Consider the following 11,667-nt stretch of genomic DNA (forward strand, 5'->3'; position numbering starts at 1 on the left):
GGTTAGCATAAATGCTTCACAGCTCCAGGGTCCCAGGTTCGATTCCCGGCTGGGTCACTGTCTGTGTGGAGTCTGCACTTCCTCCCCGTGTGTGCGTGGGTTTCCTCCGGGTGCTCCGGTTTCCTCCCACAGTCCAAAGATGTGCGGGTTAGGTGGATTGGCCATGCTAAATTGCCCGTAGTGTTCTAATAAAAGTAAGGTTAAGGGGGAGGCTGTTGGGTTACGGGTATAGGGTGGATACGTGGGTTTGAGTAGGGTGATCATGGCTCGGCACAACATTGAGGGCCGAAGGGCCTGTTCTGTGCTGTACTGTTCTATGTTCTATGGGCAACCCCTTATTTTTAAACAGTAGCCCCTAGTTCTAGATTCTCAAACAAGAGGAAACATCCTCTCCACACCCACACTGTGAAGTCTCTTCAGGAACTTATGGGCGCGATCTTCTCAAAAGGGCACAAAGTCCCTGAGCGCGCGTGTTTCCCGGCACACACAGTGCAGAGAAACACATGGCTCGCTTTGAATAAGGGGCCTGAACTGGTAATGCATGGTCGAGGCCGCACATAGCCCAGTTTTTTACAATGGGGAGCTCCACTCACCAGAACTCACCATTGTAGCGAGAGATCAAAATGGCATCCTGATCTCAGGTCCCGGGGTGAATCCCGTCACCCCCACCCCCTGCATGTAACATGGAAGGGTCCCCCAGCCCCACCCAACCCAGAGCAACCCCGGCCCAATCACACCCATGCAAAAAATGCCAGCTTGTCACCTAGGCAGTGCCCCTACCAACTGGTAGTGTCACCTGGGCAGTGCCAGGGTACCCAAGTAGCACCAGCAGTACCAGGGCACCAGCCTGCCCAAAGGGTATGCAGCTGGGGGCCTCCAATCCTCTCGGAGACCCTCACAAGTGCCGTTCCATCTGGTCCCTGTTTGTGGGGACCAGTACCAAATGGCGCTCAGCCGAGGTCCCCACAGCAAAGGGATTGAATCCCAAAGCCTCAGGTTCCTCGGGAATCTGCACAGTGAGAGTCAGGCTGACTACCTCATTCTAATATGCAGATTTGCTAAACAGTGATCCTGCTCATTGTGGGCTGGATTCCCCTTGCAACATCTTGCGTTGAATCTCGCGAGTCATTGCCAGCCGGATAGATCCCGGGAGTGGGGTGTCCCAGCTTTCACTGGCCACGCTGCACTGCAGCGAGCTGCTTTGCCGGGGCAGTTGACTGCACCCTATATGTTTCAATCAAGTTGCCTCTTAGTCTTCTAAACTCCAATGGGATACAAGCTTAGTCTGTCCAACCTTTCCTCATTAGTCAACCTGCCCATTCCAGCTATTAGTCCAGTAAACACTCACTTCCTGTGGCGGTATGTGGTGCTCCTACTCGAGGCTTGACTTTTAAAAAATATATATTTTTATTCTCCTCCTTTTTCACAATTTTTCTTCCGAATTTACACCCAACAACAATCAATAACCAACAACAAATATCTCAAACTCCATAACAGTAAAAACGATCCCATCCTCCCACCATGCCCCAGACATCAGCCCGCATGTTAACATCAACACATGACAAAGAAAGGAATTAGGGATTACCCATAGCCATCTTTAACATACATAGCCCCCCTCCCTCCCCAACCCACCCACCCATCTCTCCCCAACTAATGTTCGATGTTATCCAGTTCTTGAAAGTGCATAATAAATAATGCCCATGACTTGTAGAACCCTTCCGAGCTTCCCCTCAGTTCGAACGTAACCTTCTCAAGGGTCAAGTATTCCAACAGGTCCCCCCGCCACGGCAGGGCACAGGGTGGAGAGGCCGCTCTCCATCCCAGTAAGATCCGCCTTTGGCCGATCAACGAGGCGAAGGCTATAATATCTGCCTCCGCGCCCCGTTTCCAACCCTGGCTGGTCCGACACCCTGAATATGGCCTCCCGGGGACCCGGGTCCAGCTTCACATGCACCACCTTGGAAATTCCCCTAAACACCTCCTTCCAGTACTCCCCTAGCTCTGGACAGGACCAAAACATATGAATGTGATTAGCGGGGTCCCCTCATCCTCGTGAGGTGCGCCCTGTACACCACCTTCAGCTGTATGAGCCTCAACCTCGCACACAAGTTGGAGGCGTTCACCCTCCAGAGCACCTCACACCAGAACCCCACCTCTATAACCTCTCCCAATTCTTCCTCCCACTTCGCTCTGATCCCCTCCAGTGGTGCCTTATCCTTTTCCAACATAGCTCCGTACATCGCTGACACTGTCCCCCTTCTCCAGTCCCCTTGCCGTCAGCACCTCCTCCAGCAATGTGGAGGCCGGTTCCTCCGGGAAGCTCTGTATCTCCTTCCTGGCAAAGTCCCGAACCTGCATGTATCTAAACACTTCTCCCTGCTCCAGCCCATACTTCGCTTCCAACTCCCTCAATCCTGCAAATCAACCCCTAAGAAACAAATCTTTTAGCGTCTTAATCCCCTTCTCTTCCCAGTTCCGAAAGCTTCCATCCCACCTCCCTGACTCAAATCTGTGGTTCTCCCGGATCGGCATTTCCCTTGACCCTGCCCCAACCCGAAGTGTTGGCGAAACTGCCTCCAGATTTTCAATGAAGCTATTATTACCGGACTCCCTGAGTATTTCCCCAGAGCTATTGGGAGCGGCGCTGTTGCTAGCGCCTTCAATCCTGGCCCCCTACACAAACTCTCCTCCATTCTGACCCACTGGGAATCAACCCCTCTGACCCAGCTCCGCACCTTCTCCACATTCGCCACCCAGTAGTAGTACATCAGGCTCGGGAGACCCAAACCCCCTGCCTGCCTTCCCCTCTGTAGCAGCACCTTCCTCACTCTGGCCACCTTCCCTCCCCATATAAACGAGGTAATCCTCCCCTCAATCTCCCTGAAAAAAGCCTTTGGCAGGAAAATCGGTAGGCATTGAAAAATAAACAGAAATCGTGGCAACACATTCATTTTAACCTCCTGCACCCGACCCGCCAGTGACAGAGGGAGACCATCCCACCTCGCCAGGGCGGCTTTCACTCTCCCCACCAAACTAGTGATGTTGTGTCTGCGAAGCCTTCCCCACTCCCAGGCAACCTGCACCCCCAAATACCTAAAGTGGGTCCCTGCCCTACGGAATGGCAGCCCCCCCACCCCTGCCCCCACCCCCTGCCGAGACACCACAAAATACTCACTCTTGTCCAAGTTCAGCTTGTACCCCGAGAAAGACCCAAATACCTGCAGCAACTCCAATATTCCTCCTATCGACGCACTCGGCTCCGACACATACAGCAGCAAGTCGTCGGCATACAAGGACACCCTATGCTCTATTCCCCCCCCCCTCACTATTCCTTTCCATGCTCCCGAACTTCTTAATGCGACAGCCAACGGCTCAATCGCAAGTGCAAACAGCAGGGGGGACATCCCTGCCTAGTCCCACGGTGGACAGAAAAATATCTCAAACTGATGTTGTTTGTGCGGACACTCGCCTTCGGCTCCTTATATAATAACTTTACCCAGTTCACAAATCTTGGTCCAATCCCAAACTGCTCCAGCACTGCCATCAGGTACCCCCATTCTACCCGATCAAACGCCTTCTCGGCATCCAGTGCCACCACCACCTCTGTTTCCTTCCCTTCCGCCGGTGCCATAACGACGTTCAAAACCCTCCTAATATTCGAAAAAAGCTGCCTCCCTTTCACAAACCCTGTCTGATCCTCACCTATCATCTTTGGGAGGCACTCCTCCAGCCTACATGCCAGTACCTTCGCCAATATCTCTGCGTCCACATTCAGAAGTGATATGGGCCTATACGACCCACACTCCGTCGGATTCTTATCCTTTTTAAGCAACAGTGAAATCGATGCATGCCCCAAGGTTTGTGGCAGCGCCCCCTTCCCTATCGTCTCTTCAAACATCCCCACCATCAGGGGTGCCAACTTATACTTAAATTTTTTATAATATTCCACCGGAAACCCATCCGGCCCTGCCACCTTCCCCGACTGCATCCTCCCAATCGCATCTTTTATCTCCTTCTCCACTGTTGCTCCTTCTATTGTAGCCCTGTCCCCCTCCCCTAGCCTCGGGTACTCCAACCCATCTAGAAATTCCAGCATCTCACGGTCTCCCCCGAGTGGCTCTGACCTGTAAAACCTCTTGTAGAATTCCTCAAAAACCTTGTTAGTCAGCTCCGTAGCCACCACCAACTTCCCGGCCCTATCCCTTACCTGAAGAAATTCACTTGCTGCTGCCTCCCTCCGGAGCTGACCTGCTAACATGTCTCCATGTTCATAAACTGCACCCCTCGCTCGCCTCAGTTGGCGCACCGCCTTCCTGGTGGATAGTCGATCGAAGCTCACCTGTAGTTCCTTCCTCTTTCCCAGCATCGCTGGGTCCCCATCCTCCGCATAACTCCTATCTGCCTCCAACATCCCATCTATTAGCCTCTGCCGCACCAACCTCTCGTCTTTGTCCACCCTGGCCTTAAACAAAATTACCTCGCTCCTCACCACCGCCTTTAGAGCCTCCCAGACGACTGCCGTTGACACCTCCCCCGTACAGTTGAATCTTACATATTCCTTAATTATCTTTTCAATTTTTTCACAGAATACTTGGTTCCCCAAAAGCCCCACATCCAGTTTCCACCCCGGCCTCTGCACTACCCCCTTCTCCAGCACCATATCCACCCAATGCGGAGCATGATCTGACACAGCAATTGCCGAGTATTCCGACCCCTTGACTCCAGCCAGCAAAGCCTTTCCCACCACAAAAAAGTCAATCCACGAATATACCCTATGGACTGCTGAGAAAAGCGAGTACTCCCGTTCCCTTGGGTGCAGTAACCTCCAAGGGTCCACCACTCCCATTTTCACCATTAGCCCAGCCAGCGCCTTTGCCCCCCCTGATGGGACCAGCGAGCGCGGCCGTGATCTGTCCAACCTTGGCTTCTGCACCAGGTTCCAGTCCCCCCCCCCCACAATCAGCTCGTGTGTGTGTCCAAATCAGGAATGGCTCCAAACACCTTCCTCGCAAATCCCGCATCGTCCCAGTTGGGACCGTATACACTTACCAGCACCACTAATCTCCCGTCCAGCGCCCCGGCCACAATCACATATCTACCCCCCTGATCTGCCACCACCTTCTCCATCTGGAAGCGTACCCCTTTGCTGACCAACACTGCTACCCCTCGAGCCCTTCCATCAAATCCAGAGTGACACACCTGACTAACCCAGCCCTTTTTAAGTCTCACCCTCAAGTGAATCTCCTGCAGCATTGCTACATCAGTTTTCAGACTTTTAAGATGCGCAAGCACTCTTGACCGGACCTCCTAGCCCTCTCACGTTCCACGTGACTATCCTTACTGGGAGTCTCTCTCACCACCCCCCCCTTTCTTATCCACCATCAACATACCGGCGGGCCCTGCCCCATAAGCCTGAACCGCCCCTGTCCATTGTTAACATCGAACCCCTTCATCGAACCCCCACCTTTCCCCAGAAACAACATCCCCCAGCATCCAACCCTTCCTCCCCCCCCTCTTGCTCGCCTCGGAGGCCCATTGACTCCTGCTATCCAGGTTCCAATGTCCGCAGCCCTCCTCTCCTCTCACCTCCGTTCACTAGCTGACTTTAGCTAGCTCGTGCGGATGGCTCCCCCCGCCAAGACATATCATCCCTTTCCAGCCAGTCCCAGAGAAAAAAACAAACCCAACAATCCAACCCCTACCATTCACAAACATAACATTTAACCGTCGCAACACAGAGCGCCCATCAACCCACCATTAACTTCAACTTTATAACAATGCAAAGAGTAGTAGAGTACAATACAAATCCGTAAAAAGAAAGTTATAACATTGATACATTTTCTGGCTGTTCAAACACAGTCCACAGTCTCTCTTCCAGTTCCGCTCTTCATGTCCGTCCCAAGCCTTCTGCCTTCACGAACGCCTCAGCCGCATCCGCTGTCTCAAAATAAAAGTCTTTGCCGTTATACGTTACCCTCAACCTCGCTGGGTACACCATACCAAACCATACCCCCTTCTTGTACAACGTCGCCTTCACTCGCCCAAACGCCGCTTGTCTTTTTGCCAACTCCACTGTCAAGTCCTGGTAGATCCGGACCGTAGTACCATCCCATAGTATCTCCCGCTTCTGCTTCGCCCAGTTTAACACCTTCTCCTTCATGCAAACCTTCTGGAAGCAGATAATTACTGCCCTTGGCGGCTTGTTCACTTTGGGCTTCAGCCTTAATGACCGATGGGCTCGGTCCAGCTCGTAATGGGAGGGGCTCTCACCCTCCCACATCAGCTCCACCAACTTCTTAGCGAAGTATTGTGTTGGCCTTGGGCCCTCTGTCCCTTCGGGCAAGCCCATAATTCTCAAATGATGCCGCCTTGAGCGGTTTTCCAAGTCTTCCAGCTTTGCTCGGAGACCTCTATTAATCTCCACCGCCCTCCGCAACTCATCTCCCATCGAGGTGACCTGGTCGCTGTGTCATGACATGGCTTCCTCCACTTCCTTCATCTTCTCGCCCTACTCTCTCACCTCGGCTAATGCCTTTGCCACAGCCACCCTCAGCGGGGCGATTGCCTCCTCCACCAGTAACTTCAATGCGGCCGCTGTCTCCTTTTTCCAGGCCTCCATGTGCCTCACAAACTGTTTTTCCAGCTCCACCGCCATCACCTCGGTCACATTCTCCACCGTAAATAGGCCCCGCTTTGCAGTTTGGCTTCCGCCAGCCTATCACTACTTTTATTCGTCTTCTCCTTCAGCGGCGACCCCGCGTTTCCTCCTTTCTTTGACGCTGCTTTTCGCATCCTTTAGCGGCTTATTGTTTTTTACTTTCTTTCTCTTCTCTCTCTCCCTCCTCCCTTCTGTCCTTCATCAATCTGAATTATTCTTTTTGTTAAAAAAAGGGGAGGAAAAAAAACTTCACCAAACTTCTTTAAATTTCTTTAAACCTGCCAGCTCTCTTTCTTTCTCTGTACTCATCCAGAACTCTCCAGGGACCAGGTTTCAGCCTTCTTGCCTCCCTCCTAGGTGGGAGCCATCCGGTGTGGGACACCTCACTTACATGGTGCCCTGGACTTGGGCCTGCCTCCTCGGCCTCCTCGTAGCTCAGCCCCCGCTGCTCTGGCCCCAACACCACGCTGAGTCCAGCGCCTCAGCCCCCGCTGCTCTGGCCCCAATACCGCGCTGAGTCCAGCCCCTCAGCCCCCGCTGCTCTGGCCCCAATACCGCGCTGAGTCCAGCGCCTCAGCCCCCGCTGCTCTGGCCCCAATACCGCGCTGAGTCCAGCCCCTCAGCCCCCGCTGCTCTGGCCCCAATACCGCGCTGAGTCCAGCCCCTCAGCCCCCGCTGCTCTGGCCCCAATACCGCGCTGAGTCCAGCGCCTCAGCCCCCGCTGCTCTGGCCCCAATACCGCGCTGAGTCCAGCCCCTCAGCCCCCGCTGCTCTGGCCCCAATACCGCGCTGAGTCCAGCCCCTCAGCCCCCGCTGCTCTGGCCCCAATACCGCGCTGAGTCCAGCCCCTCAGCCCCCGCTGCTCTGGCCCCAATACCGCGCTGAGTCCAGCCCCTCAGCCCCCGCTGCTCTGGCCCCAATACCGCGCTGAGTCCAGCCCCTCAGCCCCCGCTGCTCTGGCCCCAATACCGCGCTGAGTCCAGCCCCTCAGCCCCCGCTGCTCTGGCCCCAATACCGCGCTGAGTCCAGCCCCTCAGCCCCCGCTGCTCTGGCCCCAATACCGCGCTGAGTCCAGCCCCTCAGCCCCCGCTGCTCTGGCCCCAATACCGCGCTGAGTCCAGCCCCTCAGCCCCCGCTGCTCTGGCCCCAATACCGCGCTGAGTCCAGCCCCTCAGCCCCCGCTGCTCTGGCCCCAATACCGCGCTGAGTCCAGCCCCTCAGCCCCCGCTGCTCTGGCCCCAATACCGCGCTGAGTCCAGCCCCTCAGCCCCCGCTGCTCTGGCCCCAATACCGCGCTGAGTCCAGCCCCTCAGCCCCCGCTGCTCTGGCCCCAATACCGCGCTGAGTCCAGCCCCTCAGCCCCCGCTGCTCTGGCCCCAATACCGCGCTGAGTCCAGCCCCTCAGCCCCCGCTGCTCTGGCCCCAATACCGCGCTGAGTCCAGCCCCTCAGCCCCCGCTGCTCTGGCCCCAATACCGCGCTGAGTCCAGCCCCTCAGCCCCCGCTGCTCTGGCCCCAATACCGCGCTGAGTCCAGCCCCTCAGCCCCCGCTGCTCTGGCCCCAATACCGCGCTGAGTCCAGCCCCTCAGCCCCCGCTGCTCTGGCCCCAATACCGCGCTGAGTCCAGCGCCTCAGCCCCCGCTGCTCTGGCCCCAATACCGCGCTGAGTCCAGCCCCTCAGCCCCCGCTGCTCTGGCCCCAATACCGCGCTGAGTCCAGCCCCTCAGCCCCCGCTGCTCTGGCCCCAATACCGCGCTGAGTCCAGCCCCTCAGCCCCCGCTGCTCTGGCCCCAATACCGCGCTGAGTCCAGCCCCTCAGCCCCCGCTGCTCTGGCCCCAATACCGCGCTGAGTCCAGCCCCTCAGCCCCCGCTGCTCTGGCCCCAATACCGCGCTGAGTCCAGCCCCTCAGCCCCCGCTGCTCTGGCCCCAATACCGCGCTGAGTCCAGCCCCTCAGCCCCCGCTGCTCTGGCCCCAATACCGCGCTGAGTCCAGCCCCTCAGCCCCCGCTGCTCTGGCCCCAATACCGCGCTGAGTCCAGCCCCTCAGCCCCCGCTGCTCTGGCCCCAATACCGCGCTGAGTCCAGCCCCTCAGCCCCCGCTGCTCTGGCCCCAATACCGCGCTGAGTCCAGCCCCTCAGCCCCCGCTGCTCTGGCCCCAATACCGCGCTGAGTCCAGCCCCTCAGCCCCCGCTGCTCTGGCCCCAATACCGCGCTGAGTCCAGCCCCTCAGCCCCCGCTGCTCTGGCCCCAATACCGCGCTGAGTCCAGCCCCTCAGCCCCCGCTGCTCTGGCCCCAATACCGCGCTGAGTCCAGCCCCTCAGCCCCCGCTGCTCTGGCCCCAATACCGCGCTGAGTCCAGCCCCTCAGCCCCCGCTGCTCTGGCCCCAATACCGCGCTGAGTCCAGCCCCTCAGCCCCCGCTGCTCTGGCCCCAATACCGCGCTGAGTCCAGCCCCTCAGCCCCCGCTGCTCTGGCCCCAATACCGCGCTGAGTCCAGCCCCTCAGCCCCCGCTGCTCTGGCCCCAATACCGCGCTGAGTCCAGCCCCTCAGCCCCCGCTGCTCTGGCCCCAATACCGCGCTGAGTCCAGCCCCTCAGCCCCCGCTGCTCTGGCCCCAATACCGCGCTGAGTCCAGCCCCTCAGCCCCCGCTGCTCTGGCCCCAATACCGCGCTGAGTCCAGCCCCTCAGCCCCCGCTGCTCTGGCCCCAATACCGCGCTGAGTCCAGCCCCTCAGCCCCCGCTGCTCTGGCCCCAATACCGCGCTGAGTCCAGCCCCTCAGCCCCCGCTGCTCTGGCCCCAATACCGCGCTGAGTCCAGCCCCTCAGCCCCCGCTGCTCTGGCCCCAATACCGCGCTGAGTCCAGCCCCTCAGCCCCCGCTGCTCTGGCCCCAATACCGCGCTGAGTCCAGCCCCTCAGCCCCCGCTGCTCTGGCCCCAATACCGCGCTGAGTCCAGCCCCTCAGCCCCCGCTGCTCTGGCCCCAATACCGCGCTGAGTCCAGCCCCTCAGCCCCCGCTGCTCTGGCCCCAATACCGCGCTGAGTCCAGCCCCTCAGCCCCCGCTGCTCTGGCCCCAATACCGCGCTGAGTCCAGCCCCTCAGCCCCCGCTGCTCTGGCCCCAATACCGCGCTGAGTCCAGCCCCTCAGCCCCCGCTGCTCTGGCCCCAATACCGCGCTGAGTCCAGCCCCTCAGCCCCCGCTGCTCTGGCCCCAATACCGCGCTGAGTCCAGCCCCTCAGCCCCCGCTGCTCTGGCCCCAATACCGCGCTGAGTCCAGCGCCTCAGCCCCCGCTGCTCTGGCCCCAATACCGCGCTGAGTCCAGCCCCTCAGCCCCCGCTGCTCTGGCCCCAATACCGCGCTGAGTCCAGCCCCTCAGCCCCCGCTGCTCTGGCCCCAATACCGCGCTGAGTCCAGCCCCTCAGCCCCCGCTGCTCTGGCCCCAATACCGCGCTGAGTCCAGCCCCTCAGCCCCCGCTGCTCTGGCCCCAATACCGCGCTGAGTCCAGCCCCTCAGCCCCCGCTGCTCTGGCCCCAATACCGCGCTGAGTCCAGCCCCTCAGCCCCCGCTGCTCTGGCCCCAATACCGCGCTGAGTCCAGCCCCTCAGCCCCCGCTGCTCTGGCCCCAATACCGCGCTGAGTCCAGCCCCTCAGCCCCCGCTGCTCTGGCCCCAATACCGCGCTGAGTCCAGCCCCTCAGCCCCCGCTGCTCTGGCCCCAATACCGCGCTGAGTCCAGCCCCTCAGCCCCCGCTGCTCTGGCCCCAATACCGCGCTGAGTCCAGCCCCTCAGCCCCCGCTGCTCTGGCCCCAATACCGCGCTGAGTCCAGCCCCTCAGCCCCCGCTGCTCTGGCCCCAATACCGCGCTGAGTCCAGCCCCTCAGCCCCCGCTGCTCTGGCCCCAACACCGCGCTGAGTCCAGCGCCTCAGCGCCTCAGTCACGGAGAGCACTAACTCCATGCAGTCGGGGAAGGCCCCGGGTCCGGATGGATTCCGGGTGGACTTCTATAAAAAACATTGCAACATCACTGGCCCTGCAGGAGATGTGGGCAGCACGGTAGCATTGTGGATAGCACAATTGCTTCACAGCTCCAGGGTCCCAGGTTCGATTCCCGGCTTGGCTCACTGTCTGTGCGGAGTCTGCACATCCTCCCCGTGTCTGCGTGGGTTTCCTCCGGGTGCTCCGGTTTCCTCCCACAGTCCAAAGATGTGCAGGTTAGGTGGATTGGCCATGCTAAATTGCCCTTAGTGTCCAGAATTGCCCTTAGTGTTGGGTGGGGTTACTGGGTTATGGGGATAGGGTGGAGGTGCTGACCTTGGGAAGTGTGCTCTTTCCGGGAGCCGGTACAGACTCGATGGGCCGAATGGCCTCTTTCTGCACTCTAAATTCTATGACAACAACTTTGCTATCGAAAGGGACCCTACCTCCAACACACACTGACACAGGCCTCAATGTCGCTGATCCCTAAAACGGACAAAGACCTGTCAGAGTGCAGGTCATGCAGATCCATCTCACTTCTCTTTTTATTAAGGTTTTGCAGAATTTTTCGCCAAACCACCCCCCCCCCCCCCCCCCCCCCCCCCCCTCCCCCTCACATAAGAACTAGGAGCAGGAGTAGGCCATCTAGCCCCTCGAGCCTGCTCCACCATTCAATTAGATCATGGCTGATCTTTTGTGGACTCAGCTGCACTTTCCGGCCCGAACACCATAACCCTTAATCCCTTTATTCTTCAAAAAACTATCTATCTTTACCTTAAAAACATGTAATGAAGGAGCCTCAACTGCTTCACTGGGCAAGGAATTCCACAGATTCACAACCCTTTGGGTGAAGAAGTTCCTCCTAAACTCAGTCCTAAATCTACTTCCTCTTATTTTGAGGCTATGCCCCCTAGTTCTGCTGTCACCCGCCAGTGGAAACAACCTGCCCGCATCTATTCTATCTATTCCCTTCATAATTTTAAATGTTTCTATAAGATCCCCCCTCATCCTTCTAAATTCCAACG

The sequence above is a fragment of the Scyliorhinus canicula genome, chromosome 28 (genome assembly GCF_902713615.1).
Source record: "Scyliorhinus canicula chromosome 28, sScyCan1.1, whole genome shotgun sequence".
NCBI lineage: Eukaryota > Metazoa > Chordata > Chondrichthyes > Carcharhiniformes > Scyliorhinidae > Scyliorhinus > Scyliorhinus canicula.